General features: G+C 39.1%; 1 protein-coding gene across 2 annotated transcripts in view; it reads left to right on the forward strand.

Annotated features, from left to right (window-relative positions):
• The first annotated feature begins 3,220 nt into the window (after positions 1-3,220).
• Positions 3,221-19,349, forward strand: part of LOC105478855 (Rho GTPase activating protein 28) — a 240,371-nt gene continuing 224,242 nt past the window's right edge. For both annotated transcript variants that reach the window (XM_071085638.1, XM_071085639.1), the window contains exons 1-2: positions 3,221-3,639; positions 14,062-14,202. The gene's annotated coding sequence lies outside the window, so the exon portion shown is untranslated. The remainder of the gene's footprint in view (positions 3,640-14,061; positions 14,203-19,349) is intronic.

The raw sequence follows: 19,349 nt of genomic DNA on the forward strand, positions 1-19,349 counted from the left end.
TCTGTAGCTCTGGTTGCACAAATGGGTCTCTACCTTCTTCTCATATTTGTGCTTATGCAAATCTGTAAACTGATACCCACAATAAGCTCAATTCTAAGAATATTTATTGACCTCTTAATAAACCTTAGAATTACGGTTTTGATTCTGTATCTCCTAAACTCATTTTCCCAAAATACTTTCATATCATTATTTCTATATTCTTAGCAAAAAGTATTAAACAAGTGGTCAAAATTCTATTAACTTCATTTATTGGCTGAAGAAGTGGAAGGGTTAAATGACATTCCTAAAATCAAATGAGCTAAAAGATGGCATAGACCTGTGGAGAGTTCAGATTTCCTGACATCATCCTAGGTTCTTCACAATTTGTCACAGGTCTGTGGGTAAGGCTGAGAAAATCATGTACTACCACCATTTTTTTCCTCATGGAGTCCAAATAATCTGTGACAGTCTGTCACTTGGTCTTACGTTAAAGTCTGTGTTTTCGTGAATCCACCATTAGTTTCTAATGTTCATCTGTTTGTGATCATGTCACTTCTACTTCCATTATAACAGCAGTCTGGCCCATCGAGGGGCTGAGATGAGCATAGTTTAATGCTTGTAGATGGGCTAAGTCTAGAACTTCTCTCCTGGTGACATTGTCCTGCCACTCCATGCTAACTACCTTTCAGCACATGTACTGAGTGCCAGGCACTATGCTAAATGCATTATATGCATCTCTGTATTTAATCCTCATGATACTATCATTATAATCCTACTAAATAGGTTGAAATTAAATTGCCCAATTGTAAGTTGGGAAGGGAGAAGACCAGGATCCAAACCCAGGCAGTTTGACTCCCAAGTCCTGATACTTAACCATCATGCCACTTGCCTTAAGTCTCTACCTTGCAGCCATGTCAATCTCCAAATAAGAATACTGCTTTCTGTTCTGGTGTACCTTTCTCAACTTTCTCACTCCCTCTCAATTCATTTTCTCCTTCTGCATCAATCATTACTTGATGATGTTTAACCTAAGAGGCAGAACCCAATGACAGTTCTCATTTTTTAAGAAACCTCATGGACTTGGTACAGTACTTCTCTTGAGTAAACCAGTATTTGATCTCAAGCTTTTCAAAGCTCCCCATCAGTCCCAGGTGCTGTGCTGACTCTGCAAAGCAGTGTGTGATAAATTCCCTGCTCTTTCAGTTTCTGTGCTTTAAGAACACAGTCATCTGTCTACATTTGACAATTTCTGTGTCATTGTCAATGGTGTCTGAAATGTTTGTAATATGATGAGGTAAAAGAGTCCCCCAGATGTCAAAATATGTATTGTGACACAGCTTTCTAAATTCCTTACTGCGTTCTCATACACAACTGCACAGAAAAAGTTGAACCGGACTGAACATAACACGTAGTCTGCCATCACACAATTCTTGGTGGGCATGGAGAATTGGTAAACTTTTGAGAGTCTCCAAACTTACTGAAAAGTTGCCAAGTGCTTTTTATGAGATTCTGGAATGCACTTTAGAGATTCTCCTGCTATTCCCTTCACATTTCGTGCGCATTAAAACTAGGTGCATTGTACTGTGCCTTGATATTAAACACAAGCATATGGTTTTGAATAGCTGACCCTGGAATTTGTAACTAGGATTTGCTTTTTCGATGTGAAGGTTATTGTTTGATATGGTTAATATTTTGTTTAATGTGAGATACTTAGCACTGATTAGCACTACAAGTGGCCATGGACACATGAAAAGGTGAATTTCGACAAATGTAAATGTCACCCTGGGGAGTGATTCCACATGTTTAAGTATACAGACTATCCCCGACTTAACGATGAGCTGACTTACAATTTTTCAACTTTACAATGGTGCAAATGCAATACACATTCAGTACACTCCTCTACTTAGGATGCAGCAATGTCTGCACTTTTCAACTTCTGATATTTTCCATTTATGATGAGTTTATCTGGATGTAACTCCATCATAATTCGAGAGGCACTTGTATGTACACCTGTCAAATAGCCCTGTTTACACAACATCATCAGACGTAACAACAGAAGGATCAGAACTACAATTTGTTAGTTTCCTAATCGTTCTGAACTTAATGTGGTTTGCTGAGAGTACCCTTCTTTGCCATCAAAAGTTATATTTAAAAAATCTTAACAGGCAATCTAGACTGGACATTTGAAAGCCAAGTTGCAAGAAAGGCTTCTTTTTTAATTAGATGGTACAGAGATGTATAGATAATATTAGAAAATGTCAAGGGTGGAGGTAGAAAGACTGATACTAGAAAATGTCAAGGGTGGAGGTAGAAAGGCTGATAATAGAAAATGTCAAGGGTGGAGGTAGAAAGGCTGATATCAGAGTTGTCTGGAATTTGTGACACAGCACTTTTAGCTCTGAGAATTATTAACGGTTTCCATTGCCTTTTCAACTCAAGTTTCCAGAACCTACCGGTCAGCTCTACCCTGACAAGCTCCTTTGAATTTAAAGGTCTTTCTTTGGCCTGTCATCAGATCCAGGGGCTGGATCCTCTGGGCTCAGGCCCCTTTCCCTGTAATGGAGGGAGATTTGCCAAGTGTTCTAGCTTGGGCTTGGGATAGAAATGATGTGTAAATCTTGAGGTGGGCCCTTTAATTCCCTCCCGTGTGCGGTGTGTAGGGGTTTCCGTTTCACATACCACTGTGACCGCTGAGAAAAGTTCCTAAGCGCAGACAGGAATCTTTCCTGCGGGGCCACAGACTGCTATGTCTGAGATGCTGACAACCAATGGGCACCGGCTGCCCTCAAGCTATTTCCAGGGCTTGGGTGGCAGAAGCTGAACTCAGGGCGGCGTTGACATTCCGCTCCTCCATATGCGGTTCTCGCCAAACTCGGCAGCGGCTCACGTGTCTCCCTCATCCCAATCCCGGCCCCGTAGGTGGGAAGTCGGGCTCAAATCTCTTTCAAACTATTGTTTATACACGCTTGTATAAACATGCTCTGCTCTTTAGAGCATTTGCTTCTAATCTTAAAACACATTATCACTCCCTAAAAGCAGAAACAAAACAAAAATATACTCCCGGTTCTTATCAGCCCAATCTTATCAGCACTAGACAGAACCTGACTTCCGGAATCCACTCCCAGGCGAGGTTGCCCCGCCCCTGCCTGAGGAAGCCCCGCCCCGGCTTCTGCGCAGCCGCACTTGCAGCCATCCGGGCAGGCGGTGGAAGGTGGGGCCGCGCTGCCTCTGGTGTGCACAAGCGGAGGCGGAGGCAGCCATTGACCACCCCTTCTGCTTGGCTAGAACTCAAAGCCTCGTGCCTGGCTGTCAGTCCCCACCTCACCACGTTGACACAGACCGTGTGGCTTTGAAGAACCTTTCCACGTAATTTCCCGTCCGGTCAGACGAGGAGAGGGAACAGCCTGAGAGAACCACGAAACTGCCAAACCCAGTGGGTCCGAATATTCCTTCAAGATTTCAAGAAAGCCGACCTTGCGGACGGCCACGGGGCCAACTGCAGTATGGACTAGTCGTTCTTGTAGTTGCACAGATGACCATGGACAAAAACAGCCCTGCTCGGCTGATTCCTAAGCCCTGATACCCGAATGAGTATGATCAGCTGATGCTGGGCCTGGATCCGGCTGTGGGAGTGTCCTGATGAGCCCTGGGCCGGCGGAGGTGAGCCCCAGGCTGGCGGTCACTCCCGGGCACCGAACTTGAAGCGCAGGGCCTCCTTACCCCTGCCAGCAGACATCCACTGCGCTTTCTCCCCCGTTTGTACCATTCCTTCCAAGAGAGTTAACAGAGTCCCAGGTCCCTCTCTTAAAAACGACTGGGAATCGTGTCCAGAGATGTAGGCTGGGCGGAGGCTGGAGACCCTGGGTATAAGTGAGGCTGAGGATCTGAAATGCAGACCAGGCATGAGTCAACTGAGGTTTTCAAGCAACATCAGCGTCAGTGCAGAGGTAGAGCTGTCTCCGTTTGGAGATAGGGGAGAAAATCCCAAAGTTTTAGTACAAAGGGAGCTTCCTATCCATACAGTGGAATAGCTAGATACTAGGGAAGGAGAATAGAATCTGCTGTTCATTGTCCCAGTTTTCAGAACCCTTGTGGTGACCATTTAGGACAGCGCACTGCAAACTTTGGTTTCCTGACTTCTTTATATCCTTAAAAATAACTGAGGACCCCAAAGAACTTCTGTTCATATGGGTTTTATGTATCAGTATTTACTGTATTAGAAATTAAAATGGAGAAACCTGAAACTATCATTTTATTTTATTTTATTTCATTTCATTTTATTTTGAGATGGAATTTTGCTCTTGTCGCCCAGGCTGGAGTGCAATGGCGAGATCTCAGCTCACTGCAAACTCCGCCTCCCAGGTTCAAGCAATTCTCCCGCCTCAGCCTCCCAAGTACCTGGGATTACAGGCATCTGCCACCATGCCCAGCTAATTTTTTGTATTTTTAGTAGAGATGGGGTTTCACCATATTGCTCAGGCTGGTCTTGAACTCCTGACCTCAGGTGATCCACCTGCCTAGGCCTCCCAAAGTGCTGGGATTACAGGTGTGAGCCACTGCGCCCGGCCATATTTAAAACAGTAATGAACCCCTTACGTGTGAACATTATTATGAAAAATAACTTGGTTTTCCAGAACAGAAGAGTAGCAGTATATTACATATTTGCAAATTTCTTTAATATATTCTCTTATCTCAACATTCAATCTGAAGTGATATCCGTCCCTATAGACTCTGGAAAACTTCACCCACCCACCCCAGAGTGAATGACAATGAAAAAGATAAGACATCTTGGCATTGTTATGTAAATAGTTTTGGTGTGGCAGACTGCCGGACAGGGTCCCGACTTTGAGAACCTCTGGATTCGGAAGTTCAGAGGAGTGAGCCAACCACCACAATATAGCAAGTCAAGGTGCCTGAATTTGGCTCCTGCCTTGTAGCACACACTGGAGGCGAGGGTTTTCTGATGAATCATTCTTTTGATAATATTTTTGTAGGAAAACTTGATGTGGTTTCATCAAGAATTATGTTTCCATGATATACATGCTCCCTAAGTCTTCTCCTGGTGTAAGAATTTAGGATGAGAGGCTAGTATTCAGTCTTTGTCTTCATAATGTTCTGATAAGGGAGGAGTCATTTATCCCACAAAAGTCACTCTTTCTTTATTCATTTTGGGGGGCATTATAAATTCAATGAAGTGAAATTCTCCTGATTTCCCTCAACCTCCTTGACTGTTCTTTTTCAGTCTTCTTTACTGTTTCACCTCTGCCTAAGTGTCCAGAGGAGAATAGGAAAGAGGAAATTCCATCCATGGTAGTAGAATGGGCTAAGCAAAGTCTCAAAGTAGTACAAATAGCCATCTTTCCTGCTGGGTAATGGTCTGCTTTCTGGGTTACAGTGAGGAAGATTGATGACTTCGCAGTGCAGGAGCACTTGCAGTGTCCTGAGCCCTCTTCTGTATGCTCTCTCCCTAGATGATTTCATCCAATTCCATGGCTGTCAGTGTGTTTATCCTCAAAACACATTATCTACCACCACTGCTTCCAAATTGAGTTCTGGGCTGAAATTTTAACTGTCTACATGATGTCTCTACTTTTACATCCTGGAAACAATTCAAATTTAACAAAGCCAAAACTGAACTCACTATCTTTCTCCTTGGTGTAGATACTCAAATGTGTTTCTTCTTCATTTTTCCCATGTTAGAGATTTGCATCACAGTTTTCTAAGTTGCTCAGACTATAATTCTGGAAGTCATTCTTGAGATCACCTCATCTTGACCTCTTATACTCCAGTCTGTAATCTAGCTCTGTTTATTTTAATTGCAAATTATATCTCTACTACATTTGCTTTTTTCATTACCTCTGTCCAACTTCACCGTCATCTTGTGCCTGGACTACCACCAGCATCCTTCCTAACTATTCTCCTCACATCCATATACACCATGTCCCCCCTCCAATCTGTCTCCAACAAATTTTTTTTAAATCAGAGAAACAAATACATCACTCCCCTTTCTATAGTTTTTCCCTGGCCTATCAATGTTCTTAGGATAAAGATCAAAGTTCTTACTACAGATCAAAGATACTGGCCCCTGTCTACTTCTCCAGCCTCTTCTTTCGCCTCTCTCCCCATCACTCTCTGTGAAACCACCCACAGAGGGTTTCATTCATCCAGTGGCCAATATTTATGTATTGAACATGCACATCGTGCCAGGCACTGAGGAGACATACAGTGAGTGGTGAACAAGGCCAAGGATCCTATTCTTATGGAAATTATATTCTAGAGTTGGGAATTAGGTGATAAGCAACGATATCCATAAATGTCTAAGATAATTTCATATGGTTAAAGTGCTATGAAGAAAATAAACAATGTGACAGAAAGCAGTGGTAGGCTATTTTAAATTGGGTGGTCAGAGAAGACCACGCTATGAAGCTGAGATCAGAGTGACAGGAAGGAGCCAGGTCAGCCATGTTAATATATGGGAACAGAGCATTCCAGGGTATTGGTGACAACAAAGATAAAAACTCCGAGGCAGATCTTGATTCATGAAATAGACCAGTGGGGCTTGTCTTAGTATTAGTTTTCTATTGCTGCTGTAATACATTACCACATAATTTATGGCTTAAAACAACACAGATTTACTGTCTTTCATTTCTGGGTCAGAAGTCTGAAACGGTCTCACTGGGCTAAAACCAAGGTGTTCCTTTCTGGAGACTTTAGGGGAGAATCTGTTTCCTTGCCCTTTCTGGCTTCCAGAGGCTGTCCCCACTCATTGGCTCATGGCCCTCTATCTCTGTGTTCAAAGCAAGCAGCGTGGGTTCATGCTCACACCACATTGCTTTGATGGCCTTGCTTCTATCATCGTGTCTTCTCTGACTCTGACTCTTCTGCCTCCCTATTCAATTTTCAGAACCCTTCTAATTACATTGGACTGCCCATTTAGTCCAGGCTAATTCCCCCATTTTAAGGTCAGTGATTACTAACCTTGATTTCATCTGCAACCTCAATTCTTCTTAGCTATGTAAGATAACATATTCACAGTTTCCAGGAATTAGGATATGGAAATTTTGGTGGGGGAGGGGGAAAAGAGGCATTATTCTGCCTACCACAGGTAGAAAAGTATTAAAGGAGATGATGTCAAAGAGGTGAGCTTGGACCAAGTTATGAAAGGCTTGTAGGCAACATTAAGGAGTTTGAATTTTATTTCATCTAAAAGGAAAAGCTGTTGAAGGGTTTTAAGCAGGGCAGTTAAGTGACCTGAATTGCATTTTAAAAGGAATGTTCTATTTTCCATATGGAATTGGATTTAAGAGGAAAAAAGTGTCAACAGGGAGACTAGTTAGGAAATATGTGAACTTCTCTGGGCTTGATTAGTTGGATTAGGGTGGTAGCAATAAAGGTGGAGAGAAGGGAATGATTATAGGATATATTTGGAAATAGAAACTTGCTAATATCTTTATATGGATGTATAATAAAGGGAAGGGAAAAATGAAGGCTAAGTCCTTCATTTATTGAAATGGAGAACCTGGAAGATGACCAGATTTGAAGTGATAGAAATCAATTTTTTTCTCACAGTAACTGTGAAAGGCACCTCTGGTATTCAAATGGAGATGTCAATATGGCAATTATATTCATGAGTCTGCATCTCAGAATTAGTCTTTTGCTATTTTATTTCTTCTGTAGTTCGTTGTTTACATATGATACTTGGCAGTCATTCATGAAATAATATAAAGTTCTATCAGGAGCAGCTTGAACAGCTATTAAACATTTTGTCCTGAAAAACAATTCAGAATGATGCTAGAACAACTGGACATCCACATGCAAAAAGCTGAATGTAGACCTTACACCCATCACAAAAGTTAACTGAAAATTGATCACAGACCTAAATGTAAAACACAAAACTATAAACCTCCTAGAAGATAACATAAGAGAAAATCTAGATGACCTCATGTTCTGCAATGACTTTTTACATCCAACACCAAAGTCTCAATTCCTGAAAGAAGGAATTAATCAGCTGTACTTTTCTAAAATTAAAAATTCTGGACCTGGTGCAGTGGCTCATGCCTGTAATCCCAGCACTTTGGGAGACTGTGGCGGGAGGATCATTTGAGGTCAGGAGTTCAAGACCAGCCTGGTCAACATGGTAAAACCCCACCTCTACTAAAAATACAAAAATTAGCCAGGTGTGATGGTGAGCACATGTAGTCCCAGCTACTCAGGAGGCCAAGGCAGGAGAATCACTTTAACCCAGGAGGCAGAAGTTGTAGTGAGCCAAGATTGTATCACTGCACTCCAGCCTAGGTGACAGAGTGAGACTCTGTCTCAAAATAGAATGGAATAGAATAGAATAGAAGAATAGAATAGAATAGAATAGAATAATTTCTCCTTCATGAAAGACACTGTCAGAATAAAGACAAGCCACAGACAAGAAGAAAACATTTGCAAAAGACATAGCTGATAAAGGACTGTTATCAAAATCCAAAACATGTGAAGAACTTTTAAAACTCAGTAATGAGAAAATGACCAGATTGAAAAATGGGCCAAATACCTTAACAGATATCTAGTCAAAAAAGATATACAGATGGCAAATAAACGTATGAAAAGATGTCCCACATATGTTATCAGGGAGATGCAAATTAAAACAACAAGATGCCCCTACGTACCTATTAGAATGGGAAAAATTCACATCACCAAATGCTGATGAGGATGTGGAGCAAGAGGAACTCGCATTCATTGTTGATGGCAATGCAAAGTGATATAGCCACTGTGGAAGACAGTTTGGCAGTTTCTTACAAAACTAAACATACTATAACTATATGATGCAGCACCCAGACTCCTTGGTATTTATCCAGAGGAGTTGAAAACTTATGTCTATGCAAAAATAGCAGCTTTATTAACAATTGCCAAAACTTGGAAGCAACTGAGATGTCCTTAAGTAATGAAATGGATATCCTATGGTACATCCAGATGATGGAATATTATTTACTGATAAAAAGAACTCTCAAGCCATGAAAAGATATGTAGGAAACTTAAATCCATATTGTTATACAAAAGAAGTCAATCTGAGAAGGCTACATCCTATAGAATTCCAACTATAGGACATTCTCAGAAAGGCAAAACAGTAAAAAAAAAAAAAAAAAAAAAAAAAAAAAAAAAAAAAAAATCAGTGTTTGCCAGGGGATAGGGAGGATTTTTAGGGCAGCAAAACTACTCTGTATGGTACTGTAATGATGGATACATGTTATTAAACATTTGTCCAGACCCAATGAATGTACAATAGGAAGAATGAACCCTAAATGTAAACTGTGGCCTCTGGGGGATAATGATGTGTCAATGTAAATTCATCAGTTGTAACAAATGTACTCCTGTGGTGGGGGATGCTGGTAACTAGGATGGCTATGCAGGTGTAAGGGCAGGACATACACAGGATGCCTCTGTATCTTCCTTTCAATTTTGCTATGAACCTAAAACTGCTCTTAAGAATGAAGTCTTAAGAAAACAAACAAATGGTTCCCAACTAAATTCCCAATGAAATAGTTTTGCAACGAATTTTCAGGTTAAAATTTCCTAAGTCGGTTCAGTTTGACGCTACCATGCTACATGCTGTTTTCAAAGGCTAGCATTCTCAAAGGCCAAGAAATAGCTGTTCTGAAGGTGCAGACTACATTATTTGTGTTTCCTGTTATTTATTAGTTGGATGACATTGGGAGACCACTTAACCTCTGTGGGCCTCAGTGTCCTTATTGAAAAATGGGGGTCATTACACTTATTTTGCCCACCAAACAGGATTGTTAGAGTCAAGTGAAATAAAATATGTGAGAGCATTTTGAAAATTCCAAAGCACTATGAAAATTAACACTATTATTGTCATTATGATTCCATCTTAGTACAACTCCTATTACCTTGATGGAAAGATGAAAATACCCTCATTTGCTTTCCTGCCTTTTAAACTTGGTATCCTCTTAAGTGTACTTACAGTAAGAGTAGAAGGCATTAAATCTTATCACTTGTTCAGAAGCCAACCTCTCTAATGTTTTTATTTGGATTCTGTTTGTACCAAAATGCATTATCTGTTCCCATTGTTCATTTTCCTCTCATGGGAAGAAAACAAGTCGTTTGTGGACTCGGGATCCCTAGACATAAAATGTGCCCTTCTTTTGATTCAGAAATAGAGAATCTAAAAAACATGAAACTTGAGGTGTTTCTTTAAGATGCTGTGGGATTTGAGGTGAAGAATTTGAGTATAACCAATATTTTATCTAACCAAAGGCTGTAAATGTAAAAATGCCTTTGTGCTACAAGTAAACTTTCTAATTTATCTACATAATACACAGTAAATATACAAAGACTTTCATAAAGCTACACAGAAGAATCCATTTCATTACTTTACAGCTATCCATTTGTAAATGCATATGTACATTAATACCATACTTAGTGTAGTTATTAGAGTACAGGGTACAGAGATAGAGCCATCTTGGTACAACTTTGCCATCTGCAACTGTGTAATAAGTGTGCAAGTTCTGGTCCTAATTTTCTTATAGAATGTTGTGAGATGTAAATAAGATGAAAAAAATAACTTAGGTCGTAGTAAATTGTCAGTAAAGTTTATTGTTATCATTATGTCTATATTATATATTTTATTTATAATTATTATTTATTTAGTACTAATATAATTATATCTGTCATGTGATTTAATTGACATATCATTGTGTTATATTTTAGTGTTAATTAGTAATGTTTATGTATTATTATATGTTTTTAGTATATTTCTGCTATGGGTTGAATATGTCCCCCCTGCCCACCACCACCACCAAATGTATATGTTGAAATCCTAAGGCTCAGTACCTCAGAATGTGATCTTATTTGGAGATACGGTCCTTACAGAGGCCATCAAGTGGCAATTAGATCATTAGGACAGACCTAATCCACCAGGACTGGTGTGTTTATGAAAGAGAAAAAGTTGAAGAATGACATGCACACAGGGAGAATGTCATGTGAAGATCAAGGCAGGGATTAGGACCATGCTTCTACAAACCGAGGTATAGCAAAGACTGACAGCAAACGACTAGAAGTTAGGTAAGAGGCATGAACAGACTCTCTCCCTCACAGCTTGCAAAAGCTCCCAACCCTGCTAACACCTTGATCTCGGGCTTCTCTTCTCCAGATGAGACAATACATTTCTATCATCTAAGCCACTCAGTTTGTAGTACTTTGTTATGGAAAGTACCACATGTCCTAGAAAATTAATGTACTTCCTCACTGGAAAATAGGCAAGAGTGGCCAGATAGATTTTATAGCACAACAACATAGGCAAGGATGCCAAGAGCATTCTTTGGTACTTTCTTTTACTGTCCACTACTGAAATCCTACTTTGTCCCACCAGGTCTGGTCCAAAATCCATTTCCACAACAAAACTTTCCCAGTCTTCTGGTCAGAAGCACTTGCTTCCTCTTTTGTGCTCACAACGTAGAGAGACAAGCATATTTTCCTTGCTCATTATTTCCCCCTGCAATCCATTTTGCCATTGAAGGCAGATTAATCTTGCTTAAAAATTACCCTTATATATTAGATAATTTTTCACCCTGTCTCCCACCCATTCAATTCTAAGCATTTTGAGAGCAAAAAAATTCTTGTTTATTTATGGTATGTCTATTCCATCCCCCACCAGCAAGTACAGTGTAGTGCTTGCATGGAACATACAGTAGATGCTCAGCGAATGTTGGAGAAATTGAACTGATTTTCATATCAGTATTTCCTCATCTTCACTGTACTAAAAGAGAACATTTCAGAGAAGGAGGAACTAAAATTAGTTGGATGACAGAGCTAAGTACTCAAGAAATGATTTTTGGTTGAGGTTTGTAAAAGGAGAATTGTGGCCAAAAAAGCAGCAACCTGGGGATACTAGGGAGTCTCGGGCACAGAGCCAAACACACTAATTGTATGCAGTTGAGGTAGGAAAGAGATTGGATTTATAGCCTCGAGCACAATTCAAGGCCAGATTGGGAATCTTGGCTACCACAGAGGGAAGGAAGGTAAGGTTACAATGCCGAAAAAGATTAGGGCTGGAGGATGGTTGTGTGTAGGGGAGGAGAAGAGGGGAATGATAAAAGGGGGAAGCAAAGGGTTGCTTTTAGTCCAGCTAATGGTCAGGCAGGAGAAACTGGGACTACAGCAGGAGTGAATTTGGGGCCAGGGTAGAAGTAGGTCAGTTGACAGCAATTTTCCAAACTAGAAGTTAGAACATGTGGATAAATGCAAATGAATGTATCTGAACAATAATAGAGTCTATTTGAAACTAGAAGGGTTCAAGAAAATACAAGATATGTGGTTGCTATCATTGTAGAAATTATTGTTGGGGTAGGCCTGAGGTGATGGTCTTTTCTTTCTCCTATTTTCTATCATCTTTTCCCCTTGTCTAGCTTGAATGTTGAACTGAAATACATTTTTAATAGGTTTTGTCTTAAGAGCAGGTGATTTTATATTTCTCTTTCTTAAAAAGTCAAATCATTGGTTTTCTGTAGTCTTCAATGGATTTTTTCCCACTTAAAGTTTCCACCTTTGCTCTAAGATTCTCTCCATAAGACCATTTAAATTTCCTTTTATTATTTCCCAAGATAAAGATAACTACTTTGCTCGGGAATACCCTATATCTGTCATAATGGCCTAAGAAATTTTACTCACTTCTTCTGTTGTTCTTATAATGTCTAAATGAACAGGACTCTTGAAGACTTTTTTTTGCATTGGATACATCCATCTAGCACAAGAATAGTCCTATGGCTAATCCCTGAAATTTAAATGAACTTTAGTATATTTTTATTTCTTAGGCATCGTTAGTCTTTAGGAGTAGGAAAGTTAATTGATAGTAGGAAGAGTGTGGGTGAGCTACAAAGAGGTACAAGATACTGTCCCTGTCACTGAACCATTTTGTCAAACTAATTGTAAAGCAGGCTAACATAAGCGTGAATTATATAGCAATATAACTTGTCTCTAACATAATCTGTCTTCCAACGTGCAGACTATGGTCATTTTACACTTTGCAAAATTTCCACTATGGCATACTAACTGGCTTTCACATGTGTTTTCTATGGGCATGTACTGGAAGTGTGGCCTGTGTTTCCCCTATGTACTTCTAAAAGTCTGTCTGGGAGTAGTACTTCTTTTGTCCTCCAGGAACCAGTTTGCATGTTGTATTGACATAGTCTTAGGTTGATAGATATTTTGAAAATACAGCATTTGACTCTAGAGAGAAAGGGAGCCTATGTTGTGATCTGTAGTATAGTTGAAGTGTCAGAGTTTAATAGAGAGGCAGCAGAGTATAGTAGTTAAGTATATGAACTTTGGTTAAGCCCAAATCTGAGTTCAAATCCCACTCTACCACTTACTAGCTATGTGACTTTGGACAAATTATTTCATAGTTTTTTGCCTCAATTTCTTCTTTAGTGAAATTATTGCAATGGTACCTAACTTACAGGTTTATGAGATTAAGGTAATTAATATTTATAAAGTACTGGGAACAATGCCTAGTTCATAGTAGGTATAAAATAAGTGTTAAGTAAAAGTCTTCTTATAATTAGCAACAAAAATACTTTTGATGGAATTTCAGTTGTATATTTCTTTGGATAAGTATTAAATGACTAAATTATAATTTGAGTCCTTATTACAGAAACCTCTAAATCTTGTTTGGAGGCCTGATTGATTGCAGATTATGAAAATAACTAGACCTGTTAGTCTGAAAAGCCCTTAACATTTCCTGCGCCAGGCCCTTGTTGCCTGAGATGTTTCTGAGTAAAACTGGGGAAACTGAATGAAAGACAGTAGAATGAGAGCATTTCATTTCTGCTTTTGTGACTCAATGTGAATGGAGGCACCACATTGAACTTCCCCTGAAGTCAGGTGCTGTTGTTGGTGTGTGGGCATTTGTGGTAGGGGAGTGGGTACAAGAAAAACAACTATTTCTGAAAAATAGCAGACAATACAATACAGTACTACACGTTCAGTTATAAGGAAATCAATCAACAGGTTTGGGAAGTAAACTATGAATGCTTGTTTTGATATTAAACTGCTGCTTCTAATCTGGTATAATTTCAGCAAAATCCCCCTATTCTGCTGAATTTAATGGAGCAGAGGAGCTGAGTGTTTGGGAGTATGAAGCCCCCGAAGCCATGATAACCACAAAGGCTGAAGACTGCACCCGCTACCCACATCAGTCAAATAGCACTGATTCCACAGGTAGGCTTTCAACTGCCTATGTAAATTCACTTCAGGTTACTTTCCTTAGCAAAGCTCAACTTAGTATACTCATTGTATGCTACGAGTTTGTATACTATGAACATATTCTCTGTTCTTACAATGGTGAGCCTCCTAAGAACACAATAATACACAGTTGGTCTCAGCTTTGATGTTTTGCCTCACTTATACTGCAACCTGATAAGTGCTTTCTTCTCCACAGCATTATAAGAAAATAAGTATTATTTTGGGACTACCAAGATTAGTAACTGGCTTTATAAAAAGCCGTTTGGTACCTTTCTGAGTTCTTGACATTTCTATTTCCAAATTAAAAATATAATTACATTTTGTGTGCCATCTTAGTTTCACAAACAATTCTGATTCTGTAATTTAAAATGTACTCTAAAAATATCTGAATCTGAGAGAACGATTTGCTATGTAGTGGCACCAGTGAAAAGATTCATTTGCTAAATCCCAAGCATAAGATGGCTTCCAAAAAGCATTTGAAAATCATTCCCAGTTATACTTCTTAATATTTAATCAATATTGTATAATTTTATAACAGCAAGTGTCTTTTAGCTTTTATTATTTAAAATCTCAAAGGCTAGGCATAGTGGCTCAAGCCTGTAATCCCAGCACTTTGGGAAGCCAAGGCAGGTGGATTGCTTCAGGTCAGGAGTTTGAGACCAACCTGGCCAACATGGTGAAACCCCGTCTCTACTAAAAATACAAAAATTAGCCAGGTGTGATGGTGGGTGCCTGTAATCCCAGCTACTTGGGAGGCTGAGACAGGAAATTGCTTGAACCCAGGAGGCAGAGGTTGCAGTGAGCCGAGATTGCCCCACTGTACTGCAGCCTGGGCGACAGAGTGGGACTCAGTCTCAAAATAAATAAATTAATTAAAATCTCAAAGATATACTAAGTAGAGGAAATAGTATGATGAAGAACTTCATTTACCTTTCAACAATGATCAACTCATAGCTATTTTTGTTTTCTCTACTATTTACCTATATCCCCTCCACCTCCATATTATTTTAGTGCAAATCCCAGATACTATATCATTTGATCTATAAATATTTCTATATGTATTGCTAAGATAGACACTACTTTTTTAAATTGTTATCCCAATACCATCATTATACTCCAACTTAACAGTCATTCCTTATACAGTAGTCTCCCCTTATCCTTCGGGGGATATGTTCCATGACCCCCCAATGGATGCTTAAAACTTAGGATAGTATCAAACCCTATATATATTATGTTTTTTCTTATACATAACATAGCTATGATAAAGTTTAATTTAAAAATTATGTACAGTAAGAGATTAACAATAATAACTAATAAAATAGAACAATTATGATGATATACTGTAATAAAAGTTAGATGATTGTGGTTTCTCTCTCTTTTCTCAAAAAAATGCTGCACCAGGCAGTGTGGGAGGCCTAGGCGAGTGGACCACTTGAGGTCAGGATCACTTGAGGTCGAGACCAGCGTGGCCAATGTGGTGAAATCTCATCTCTACTACAAACACAAAAATTAGCTGGGTGTGGTGATGTGTGCCTGTAGTCCTAGCTGCTAGGGAGGCTGAGACAGGAGAATCACTTGAACCTGGGAGGCAGAGGTTGCAGTGAGCTGAGATCATGCCATGGCACTCCAGCCTGGGTGACAGAGTGACAGTCCATCTCAGAACAAAACAAAACAAAAAAACCAGCAGGTCTTTGTTCTGAAGCATTTTCCTTTGTCTGGGTACCACTGATCGCATCCCCATTGTGTCATTTATCATGTTCTTCTGTCCATTGCATTGGGAGTAAAATCTAGATTGAGCTGATTTAGGTTAGGATTTATGGTTTGTTTTTTTTTTTACAAGAACACTTCATAGGTGGTGATATGATTTAGCTATGTCCCCACCCAAATCTCATCTTGAATTATAGTTCCCATAATTCCCATGTGTCATGGGAGGGACATGGTGTGAGGTAATTGAATCATGGGGGTGGTTATCCCATGCTGCTGTTCTCATGATAGTGATGAGTTCTCATGAGATTTGATGGTTTTATAAAGGGCTTTTCTGGCTTTTCTCAGCACTTCTCTCTCCTGCTGCCATGTGGAGAAGCATGTGTTTGCTTCCTCTTCTACCATGATTGTCAGTTTCCTGGGGTCTCCTCAGCCTTGTGGAACCATGAGTCAATTAAACCTCTTTCCTTTGTAAATTACCCAGTCTCAAGGAGTTCTTTATAGCAGCATGAGAACAGACTAATACAGGTGGTATTATTTATCTTTAACAGGAAATACATAATGTCTAGTTTCTCTCTTTTGGGATGTTAGTAGCCACTGATGATTATTATCTTAGATTCATTGTTTCATAAGATTCATTGTTTCATTAGAAGCTGTAAAGAGGTAAAAATTTAATTCTGTTAATTCCTTCTTCAATTATTAGTTGGAATACTTCTATAAGAAAAGATTGCCTTATCAATTATTTTCTTATGTTGAGGTACAATTTTATTATATAAGCAGGATAAATATTAAGTTATTTTCCTTCATTTACCACTGTTCACAATAAAAAACTGTTTTTTAAAATAATTCATTGATTTAAAGAAATTCGATGTGCTTCAGTGCATTACAGTCACTAACTTTATTGATATAATAGTTTCATCTTTGACAAGTGGGGGATTATTCAGATTTGCTTCTGAGTTTACCTTTTGATAAAATTTAGTAGTTATTGTGAGCTGCTAGTGTAATAACATGGCTATCAACAATATGATTACTAAAATGGGGCAGGTGTGGTGGCTTATGCCTGTAATCCCAGCATTTTGGGAGGCCACAGTGGGTGGATCACCTGAGGTCAGGAGTTTGAGACCAGCCTGGCCAACATGATGAAACCCTGTCACTACTAAAAATACAAAAATTAGTAAATCATGATGGCACATGCCTGTAGTCTCAGCTACTAGGGAGGCTGAGGCAGGAGAATCACTTGAACTGGGAAGGCGAAGGTTGCAGTGAGCCGAGATCATGCCATATACTCCAGCCTGGGTGCAACAGAGTGAGACTCTGTCTCAAAAAAAAAAAAAAAAAAGAAAAGATTACTAAAATGAATATGTTTTTGTTTTATTAGTATGCCCCACTAGGAATGTATAATAAAATCACTATGTTGTGGAGTCACATAGAATAGTTCCCCAAGGAGAGTTATGCCTTCAAGTGAATACAGAGTTAGGTTGTTTTACTGTACATCAAATTCCTAGGGACTATTTTTAAATTTTTTATAATTATGTAAAAACATGTACATACACCAAATAAGGTATATTCAGAGATCTCAAACTTCTATTTCTGTACCTTCCATCTATTTTCTCTCATATACATAACTAAATTTTAAAATGATTTTTCTTCCATTAAAAAATCAGCTTTAGTGATATAAAATTTACAAACAGTAAAACTAACCAGTTTTATGGGTATGACTTGATGAGTTTTGAAAAATGTGACATCACTACATGTTACGCCATATGTAAACACCATTATGCCCATGATAGAATATTTTCTTCATCCTAAGAAGTTACCTTGTGTCTTTTTGCAGCTATTCTTCTTCTGACCCTGGTCCATGGCAACTACTGTTGTGGTTTCTTATAGTTTGCCTTTCTGGGATTTACATGAATATATTCATAGAGTATGTAGTATTTTATGTCTGGCTTCTTTCACTTAGCACAATCAGGTAGTATAAATCCTTCAAACTCTTTCTTTTTCAAAACATTTTGGCTAGTCTAGGTCCTTAGCATTTCTATATAAATTGTAAAATCATCATGTCTGTTTCTACAAAAAAAAAGCTTACTTGAATTTTTAAAAAATTATTATTATACTTTAAGTTCTATGGTACATGTGCACAATGTGCAGGTTTGTTACATATGTGTACGTGTGCCCTGTTGCTGTGCTGCACCCATTAACTCATCATTTACATTAGGTATATCAACTAATGCTATACTTCCCCCTCCCCCCACCCCATGACAGGCCCAATGTGTGATGTCCCCCACCCTGTGTCCAAGTGTTCTCATGTTCAATTCCCATTTATGAGTGAGAACATGCGGTGTTTGGTTTTCTGTCCTTGTGATAGTTTGCTCAGAATGATGGTTTCCAGCTTCATCCACGTCCCTACAAAGGATGTGAACTCAATCTTTTTTATGGCTGCATAGTATTCCATGTTATATATGTGCCACATTCTCTTAATCCAGTCTATCATTGATGGACATTTGCATTGGGTCCAAGTCTTTGCTGTTGTGAATAGTGCTGCAATAAACATACGTGTACATGTGTCTTTATAGCAGCATGATTTATAATCCATTGGGTATATGCCCAGTAATGGGATGGCTGGGTCAAATGGTACTTCTAGTTCTAGATCCTTGAGGAATCGCCACACTGTCTTCCACAATGGTTGAACTAGTTTACAGTCCCACCAACAGTGTAAAAGCGTTCCTATTTCTCCACATCCTCTCCAGCACTTGTTGTTTCCTGACTTTTTAATGATCGCCATTCTAACTGGTGTGAGATGGTATCTCATTGCGGTTTTGATTTGCATTTCTCTGATGGCCAGTGATGATGAGCATTTTTTTCATGGGTCTGTTGGCTGCATAAATGTCTTCTTTTGAGAAGTGTCTGTTCGTATCCTTTGCCCACTTTTTGATGGGGTTGTTTGATTTTTTCTTGTAAATTTGTTTCAGTTCTTTGTAGATTCTGGATATTAGCTCTTTGTCAGATGGGTAGATTGTAAAAATTTTCTCCCATTCTGTAGATTGCCTGTTCACTCTGATGGTAGTTTCTTTTGCTGTGCAGAAGCTCTTTAGTTTAATTAGATCCCATCTGTCAATTTTGGCTTTTGTTGCCATTGCTTTTGGTGTTTGAATCATGTAGTCCTTCCCCATGCCTATGGCCTGAATGGTATTGCCTAGGTTTCTTCTAGGGTTTTTATGGTTTTAGGTCTACCATTTAAGTCTTTCATCCATCTCGAATTAATTTTTGTATAAGGTGTAAGGAAGGGATCCAGTTTCAGCTTTCTACATATGGCTAGCCAGTTTCCCCATCACCATTTATTAAATAGGGAATCCTTTCCCCATTTCATGCTTTTGTCAGGTTTGTCAAAGATGAAATGGTTGTAGATGTGTCATATTATT

This window comes from Macaca nemestrina, chromosome 19, assembly GCF_043159975.1.
Source record: "Macaca nemestrina isolate mMacNem1 chromosome 19, mMacNem.hap1, whole genome shotgun sequence".
Taxonomy (NCBI): domain Eukaryota; kingdom Metazoa; phylum Chordata; class Mammalia; order Primates; family Cercopithecidae; genus Macaca; species Macaca nemestrina.